This window comes from Sarcophilus harrisii, chromosome 5 (assembly GCF_902635505.1).
Source record: "Sarcophilus harrisii chromosome 5, mSarHar1.11, whole genome shotgun sequence".
Taxonomy (NCBI): domain Eukaryota; kingdom Metazoa; phylum Chordata; class Mammalia; order Dasyuromorphia; family Dasyuridae; genus Sarcophilus; species Sarcophilus harrisii.
In genome coordinates this window covers 245,563,573-245,573,236 of record NC_045430.1, presented here as the reverse complement: position 1 = coordinate 245,573,236, position 9,664 = coordinate 245,563,573, and positions in this window count along the sequence as shown.

Sequence of the window (9,664 nt, the reverse complement as noted above, 5' to 3'; positions counted from 1 at the left end):
CCAAGAGTCAGAATTACAGGAAAGATTTAACATCAAGAAAAACTTACTAATGAGTAGAGCTGCCCAACAATGAAATGAGCAGTCTCTGGCTGAGATCACGTGAAATTCTAAAATTCCAGGTTGATGGCCAGAGATGTTAGAAGAGGCAAAAAGAAATCATCTAGATTTCAGAAAGGCCTGGAGAGACTTACACGAACTGATGCTGAGTGAAATGAGCAGGGCCAGGAGATCATTATATACTTCAACAACAATACTAGATGATGACCAGTTCTGATGGACCTGGCCATCCTCAGCAATGAGATGAACCAAATCAGTTCCAATGGAGCAGTAATGAACTGAACCAGCTACACCCAGCAAAAGAACTCTGGGAGATGACTAAGAACCATTACATTGAATTCCCAATCCCCATATTTTTGCCCACCTGCATTTTTGATTTCCTTCACAGGCTAATTGTACAATATTTCAGAGTCTGATTCTTTTTGTACAGCAAAATAACAATTTGGTCATGTATACTTATTGTGTATCTAATTTATATTTTAATATATTTAACATCTACTGGTCATCCTGCCATCTAGGGGAGGGAGTGGGGAGAAGAAGGAGAAAAATTGGAACAAAAAGTTTGGCAATTGCCAATGCTGTAAAATTACCCATGCATATAACTTGTAAATAAAAAGCTATTTAAAAAAAAGAAATCATCTAGTTCAGCCAAAGAGATTAAGTAATTCATTCAATATTTCAAAGATTTTTTTTTAAGTATTAGAAGTGGGATTTGACCTCAAATATTCTGACCCATATTATTGTGCTATGCAGTTTCCCAATGAGAATCTCTCATAACCTTTCCGGTTTCAATATGATTTTGCAATTCTAATCCCTGTTGATAGGAATCAGTTAGCATCCTCTGGAGGAGAAGAAGCAAATCAAAGGTTTGTTATTGTTATTATTGGGTTGAGTTTGGTTTGGGTTTTTTGGTCTGAACCTATAATTTCATTAGTGTGGGGGACTCCAACTATGGAAACTTCCTCCACTAAAGCAGCTTCCTCAATTTAGAGAGCTTTCCTGGACACAGAGAAGACCAGGATCGCACAGCTGCAACGTCAGAGGGAAGACTAGTCCCTAGTTTTTCTTGGTTCTAAGGCTAGGCCAGTATCTGCTACCTTGTGATCTCCCTCAAAAACAAAGATTAATGCTACATAATAGAGTCTAGCACCTAGTAGGTGCTTAATAAATGTTAAATTTGATTAAGAGTACAACATGGGTTCTTTGTTGGGGTGTGGGGAAAGAGACCAACAAACAAGGTTTCTGTGGTGAATGATGAAGAAATTTGCAAGTCAGCATCATTTTACTGTGGAAGTTAAAGCTAAAAGCAAACCACAAGATTGCCTTATTGGGAAATGCACCCAGAGAGAGAAGGATGAAAGAAAAAAATTCAACTACCTAAAATACTTCAAGTATCCTAGGAAACTTTTTTTTCTTAGTCCGTGTGCTTTCACTTGAACTCGGTAACAGAGATTCTTCCTTTTTCCCCCAATCACTTAATTTTCTACCTAGTAGAAACACCTTCCCATGGATGCTTTTTTTTTTTTTTTTTTTTTTGCCCTGACTCCTTGACCCACTCTGAATGGGTCTAAGAATTTCTATATCCATCTATCTAGTACAACTGATAGCAGGGCAAGAATGCAATGGCTTGTAGAATATTCTTGATAAGAAATCATTCGAACTTTGCTTGAAGACTTCCAATGATAGATTCATTCTACTTCCTTGATAGCTCTAATTGTGAAGAAGTGCTTCCTTCCATCTAGACTCAACAGGGGCAGCTAGGTTCACAGTGGATGGAATACTGGCCCTCAGATTTGAAGGACCTGAAATAAAACCCAATCTCAGACACTTACCAACTGTGTGCCCTGGGCCAGTCACTTTAACCCTGATTGCCTTTCCTTAGCTTCATCCCCCCAATACACAATAAAAGCCTATGGAATAAGGGATTTCTGCGGCTTTGACTTTCTATCAAGATAGTGGATATGGTTTGGAAATGAAATATATTTAGACCAAGTGAAACAAGTTTTCCTTGGGCAGCTAAGTGATAGAGTGGATGGCATTGGGTGTGGAGCCAGGAAAACCTGAGTTCAATGCTGCCTCAGTTACTAGCTGTGTGACCCCAATCATATCACTTAACCTCTGTCTACATCAGTTTTCCTTTATTCTAAAATGGGGATAATCTTAGCACCTCCCTCCTAAGGTTGTTGTGAAGATGAAATGAGTTAATATTTATAAATTGCTTAGCCTAGCATGTAGTACGTGCTTAATAAATATTTGTTTCCTTCTCTTTTCACCTGTAAAAGGAACTGATGGTCTTTGAGGTCACTTCCAGTTCCACAATCCTTGATACTACTTTGAGCTTTTGGCACTGTTCTTTCTTAGCTCTCACTTTACTGACATATTGCATTGGCCCTTATAGAATTACCTGAAAGGAACTTTAGATCATCAGATTTGACCAATTCAATTTATAGATGAGGAAATGAAAAGTGAATCTGCCTCCATATAATTTTTACTCATTGGTCTTAATTTTTCCCTCTAGGGCCAGATAAAAGAATATGTAATTTATAATCTTAGAGATGTACTTGGGGCAGTGAGAGGTGAAGTGATTGGTCCATGGTATTACAGGAAGCAAATTTCATTGTTCAGCACTTGAATGCAGATTCCAAGATCAGCTTTCCTTCCACTGTGCCTCACAAACGACTATAAGATCTCCTGGTCTCATTATATACTTCAACAACAATACTAGATGATGACCAGTTCTGATGGACCTGGCCATCCTCAGTAAGGAGATCAACCAAATCATTTCCAATGGAGCAGTAATGAACTGAACCAGCTATGCCCAGAGAAAGAACTCTGGGAGATGACTAAAAACCAGTACATTGAATTCCCAATCCCTATATTTATGCCCACCTGCATTTTTGATTTCCTTCACAGGCTAATTGTACAATATTTCAGAGTCTGATTCTTTTTGTACAGCAAAATAACGTTTTGGTCATGTATACTTATTGTGTATCTAATTTATATTTTAATATATTTAACATCTACTGGTCATCCTGCCATCTAGGGGAGGGGGTGGGGGGGTAAGAGGTAAAAAATTGGAACAAGAGGTTTGGCAATTGTTAATGCTGTAAAGTTACCCATGTATATATCCTGTAAATAAAAGGCTATTAAATAATAATAAAAAAAAAAAGAAAAAGTTTGTTAACTATAAATCCTAAAACTAAACCAACATCATAAGAAGGCTTCATGTTTGGAATATTTATCAATATTTTTAGAATGTTTCTCAACATTTCTATTTTTCCTCTAATAGATTACTTTATAAATATATGTTAAAACTCTTTGTATTGATGCAATAAAAGTGTAACATGGAAAAAAAAAAAGATCTCCTGGTCATATAATAAATTAATTTGAGGAGCAAGCAAGAGATTATCTGATTTATGGATAATAGAAGCGTTCATGACCAAATAAAGGATAGATACTGTTTTAGAAAATAAAGTGGACAATTTTGATTACATAAAATGTATATGTTTTTGTACATATGCAGCTAAAATTAGAAGAGAAGCAGGTGACTGGGGGAAAAACTTTTCAACAAGTTTCTCTGATAAAGGACTCATCTGCAAGATATATGAAAACCTAATTCAAGTTTATAAAAATGAAAGCCATTGCGCAGTTGACAAATGGTGAAAGGATATGAATAGTCAGCTTTCAAAGGGAAAAAATCCAATCACTAGCTAAATGAAAAAAAAGTTCCAAATCACTAACAATAAGAGAAAGGCAAATTAAAACAACCTTGAGACTCTACCTTATATTCAACATACTGGAAAAGATGACAAAAAGGAAAATGACAAGTGTTAGAATGACTGTGGGAAATTAATCGTATTAATCCACTATTGATGGACCTGTGAACTGGCAAAGAATTGGAAACTAGGGGATATCTATCTGCTAGGGAAGGCTGAACAAATTATGATAAATGAATGGAACATTATTGTGCCATAAGAAATGATAAAAGGTAAAATTTCAAAGAAACCTAAAAAACTGTATGAATTGATACAGAATAAAACTGACAAAACAGAACCAGGAAAACAAAGTAAACAATAACAAAAGCATCGTATAGACAAATAATTCTAAGATTCTTTTGAACTCCAATCAAAATAATGGCCAACTACAATTCCAGAGGAATAAAGATGAACCATATTATTTGTCTTCTAACAGAGATAAGGGACTCAAGATTAGATTAAGGCATACATTTTGAGTACATGGATAATGAGGGTATTTGTTTTGGTTGACAATACATATTTGTCCTTCATTCATTTATCTCTATTCATTCAGATATCTATTTGTTTCATTCTTTTATTTTGTTTACACTTATTTGTTATATGAGTCTGATTCTTCCCAAACTCCCTTCAATTTAGGGAGGAAATGAGAGGGGGGAGAAACAGATTTTTGTTCCTTGAAAAAAATAAAATCAAATTTTAAAAAGGACTTCCCTTCATTACCCAACCAGCTTTCTAGGTACTGACTAATAGTCTATTGCCTGGACTTTCGCTGATAATCTACTTCATTCTTGCTTGGGACCTTTTACTAATATGATTTATGCCTTGGGAGGCAGAATGAGTAGAAAGAGTTGGTGTTGGAAGTAGAAAGAGCTGACTTCGAATAACACACTAGTTACAATGACTTGCAAGTCACTAAATAGCCCAGTGCCTTGAAGCAACTCATTAAGACTATAAGTTATAAAATGTGATGGCCAAATTCATCTTCAGACACTTCTAATATGGAAAATTGTTTTATTTGACTTTATTTATTTGCTGTGGAGGAGGGGAGAAGGAAAAGAAGAAATGTCACTGGCTGGGGTGTGATAGTGATGACACAAAGGATTCATTTAAAAAATACACAGAAGAAATTAGCCACTTAAAAGGAAACACAAATATGAATAAATTTAGTATATATATTTTATATATCCCATCCCCTCAGCAGAGCACCAGATATAGGGATCCCCCTGTGGGCTTCAGGGCAACAGCAGTATAACACAGTCTAAACAGCTGGGCCTGCAGCCCTTGGCACAAGCAGCCTGAGACAGTGCCCCTTCCACCCCAGGAGCAGAGCTAAGTGACTCTAGGCAAGACTTTTAACTTCTCTCTCACTTTTTTCAAATGTGAAAAAATGGGAATAATAGTAGTACTTACCTAACTAGAGTTGCTGTGAAGATCAAATGATCAAATATTTGTAAAGCACTTAGCACAATGCCTGTCCCATATTTAGAAGCCATTACCCAAAAGAAGGAATCCTACCCACCCCAGTAGATCTAGCCTCCCTGAGAGAGATTTATGGGAGGCCATGAACAAGTATTTTAAGAATTATGAATAGAGGTTCTGATCAGATTGTTTAGCAGAATCACTAATGAGATTATAGTTCCCAGAAGATATCTTAGAAATCCATGCCACAAGAAAAAGTTCAGATGAGGAGCCAGAGATTACTAACCTTGTTATCTAGTACTTTTTACAGTCATATTTTTCAACTTCAGACCTTGATGTGACTTGACCAAATTTAGGAAGAAAAGTAGTCCCTTATAAATTCAAGAACTATTAGATTTGTAGCTCTTAGAAGATAGTATCTCATAGGATGTTAGGGTAAGGCTCCTAAGAAGTCATATCCAATTCCTTAATTTTGTAGAAAAGGAAACTGAGGCCCAGGGGATCAAAGTAGCTTATTGTGGGCTGCACTAGAAGTGTCAGAGCTCTCTCTAAAGTCAGAGCTTTTTTCCTATATCACACTGCCTCTTCTCTTAAACAAGAAGTCTTAGAATTTCAATACATCAAAATAGTAATAATAATAATAATGACAATAATATCTTCTCACATTTTTATAGCATTTTAAAATTGAGTAAGCTTTTTTCTCACACAAATCCAGAGAATATGTCCTACAAGTGGTTGTCAGACGTCCCTTGAAAATCTCTACACAAGAGCAATTTATGAATTTCTATTTCCTTCTGAACAGTCCTATTCATTAGGAAATCGAACAGGCCAAAGGAGAGCACCAGGATGGTGAGGAGACCATGCCCTATGAAGACTAATTGAAACTTGAAGCAACATGATACGAATATGATTTAGAATCATTTTGCATAGTCTCAGAGAACAGAAGTAAAACAATGGGAGACAGATTTCCTTGGCTATTAAAAACAATTTGCTAATGTCCACTTCTCAGTTTATGAGTTCTGAAATTTCCTTATCTGATCACAATCTGTAGTCTTTCTTCATCTCCAATTGTCTTCTGTTGCCCCTACTGCTCAGTTTTCCCCAAGGTTATCACCCCTACACTGGTTACATTCTCTTTCCTTCTTCATCTTGACCCATTGGCAAACCAGTTCAATTCAACACTGTGTTCTCTTGAGTTTCTTGTTTATTATTTTTTCACCAATCTGTTCCTGAAAAGCATCAGCCTTGTAATACAATATCTACTCATATCAACATCTACTATTTATAACATCAACACATGCTAATTAATAAAGCTGAAGAATGACTGGATTCACTACAAACTTATTACATAGCCTCACCTGGGCCCTCACTGAAGTAAGGCAATTCTTTTATAATCCCTAATTGACTCACTATTGCATTCACCCCATCAGCAATTTCAAACTTTCCATTCCTTTTTGAATCTCTCATAGCTAAAAAAAAATCTTGTTCCTCTGTACCCTCTCAATTTAGAACCTTCCCTCACGTTTCAATGAAAAATTGAAGCCATTGGTCAAGCTTGCTCTTATGTCCTCCTCGATTCACATCCCCTTATACCAATATAGCCTGCAATTCAGTGACACTGACCTTCTTAGTATTGCTTGCACAAGACCCTCCATTTCCTGACCATACCTGAAATTCTCTCCCTCCTCATCCCAGCTTCCTGGCTTCCCTCAACCCTAGGTAAAATTTCACTTTTTAGAAGAAGTATTTTGTGGTTTCTCTTAATGCTAGTACCTGCCCTGTGCAATCATTTCCATTTTATCCATGAATTTATCTTATGTGTTTGCATGATATCTCCACTATTTTAGAGCGTGAGTTTCTCGAGAACAGGGGCCATTTTGTATCTTTCTTTGTATCTCTCGCACTTTACACAGAGCCTGGCACATAGATGTTTAATTGACTTGAACTTGACTCAATAATTTACATCTTAGCGTGAAAAAAAAAAAATAGAAGCAGAACTTAGGAGAGATGGATGGGAATGACAGTACACAGGAGCATGAAGCCCTGTGAGAATAAGAATAGGAGAGAGTGAGAAAGCATAGAACAGGGAAGCTGAAGATTCTAGAATAATTTACTTTGTAGAGATACTCAAGACTACTTGGAGGGCCAATTGAGAGCTGTAATGTTCCTAGCTTCAGCCTTTCTAAGGATGTATTGTTCCCATCATGCAGCAATTTATCTTGACATTTTAGCCTCTTGGTAGACTGGTCAGGACATAGTAAATGGCAAACAATGGGGTGGGCCCAGAGAGATGAGGCTTAACCACAGCCACAAGCTCTCCAGCATTTAAATTACTTAAGATGCCATGAGGTCAAGGTGTAAAGATCACACCCAAACACCACCGACAAGCACAAATTTGAAAATAAATAGGAACCTCATACTGAATTCCGTCAAAGAGATCTGCAAATCTTCAAAGTTAGTGAGACTAACAAACATCAAAATCAAATTAAGGAGTAAACACATTAACAGAAGTCAGGCTTCCAGATTCCAACACAAAAATAAGAAGTCTAAGTTCCTCCAAAGCAAGCTTGCTCAATTGCCTCCCTTTGAACTTAGACATCACTGTTTGGAGAGGCTTATCGGTCACTGCACCTCAGTGTAGCATAGCAAAAAGAAACATCTCAGAGAATCTGAAGATCAGAAAGTGATGGCAGAGAAAAGTTCAGAGGTCCCAAGGTCCCAAAAGGTGATGCAAACTCAAATAGACAGTCGCATTAACTGTTATGCCACAGTTCTCTTTTATGGTCCTGACTCCACCCCTGCCTCAGTCTACCCCCTGCATCTGAGCCACGTGTATATATGTCTTTGAGAACTCACATTGTTTGCTGGATTCTTGGAGACCATAGTCTCATTCAGCCCTGGGACCAAACCATGGATCCATTTGGTTCCAGTATATCTCTCCATTTAATAAACTATTAAATACTCTCTAATCTCTATCTTGCTCAGTTTCTCCGCCATTACATAACCAGAGGTCACTAGCTCTGCAGTTCAAAGTGTGACTTACCTTAATCATCCAAGTGGCCACACAAATCTCTATATGGATTCCCTTTATTCATATTTAATGACCATAAATTTACCTGACATGTGTACCTAATAGTGGGGAAAGGAGGTGGGAAGGAGGAAGATTTCTTCCCTCTGTCCCCTAATTATTGAACATAACTGAGGACTTGATCATGATTATGCCCTGAAAAGGAGCTACAGTAATTAGTTGGGAGAAGGGAGGTGGGGGCCCCTCGTGCATCATGGAGGCAGCCAGAAAAGGGAACTAGTTAATCTGTTTCTTGTTAGGTCACTTCCCCCCTCCCCCTTTTTGAAGAAGAATGGAGATCAGAGATACACCAGTCAGTTATCTTGGAGTCAAACAGCAACATTTACTCAGGTAGTCATCTAACTAAAACTTACTAGAGTTGCCTATTTAATTAATGTATAGAAATTCTTTGAGTCTCAGTTTCCTTATTTGTATAAGATGAGGGATGAATTCAATAATCCCTAAGGCCAACAGAACAGTAAGATATTTCTTCCTGATGCTTAACTAAACTCTCTAAGACCACTTCCCCTTATCTAGTTCTCCATAAAAATAGTAAACAAATAGACAGTATCCTTATGCTGAAGATACTTCATATATTTGAAGATAGAAATATTAACTGATAGCTTGATATCTTTCTCCAAGTTACATCCATTTTGGTTTAATCTAATTTAAAAGCATTTACTTTTTTAATTAATTCAAAATATAAACGTGGATAATTTTCAACATTCACCCTTACAAAATCTCGTGTTCTAAATTTTTTCCCTCCCTTTCCCCCACCCCCTCTCCTAGATGGCAAGTGATCTGATATATGTTAAACATGTGCAATTCTTCTTATAAAGCATTTGTTATGTGCAAGGATATGGTGCTACATGCTGAGGATAAAATAATGACAGAAAGCTCACATTTTTTAAGGATGGGGGATTTTATATGGAAGTCATAAGGAAACTAATGAAAATAATGATAGCATTTATATGACATTGTAAAGCTTATAAAATAGTCTATGTATGTAGTCTCTTTTGATCTGCATAAAAGTCCTGTGAGGTAGGGAGTATTGTTAGTGTCGGAAAACTGACACTAGGAAACGGGAAGGGACTTAGCTAGTAAGTATCTGTGGCAGTACTCAAACTCAGGGCCCGCTTACAAGTCTAGCACTCTATCCAGGACAGCTCCTAGCTACAGGTGAGGATGTGAGATATAAAGGAGGAACCCAGACAAGTGCTCTAACAAAATTTGAAGAGGAAGGGATAAGAGGTGAGAGGGATGGATTCAATTAGAATTCAATCAACAAGCATTTATTAAGCTCCTACTATGCTCCCAGCATGGGGCTGGGATACAGAATTAAAAACGCAACAGCCCCTGGCTCCAC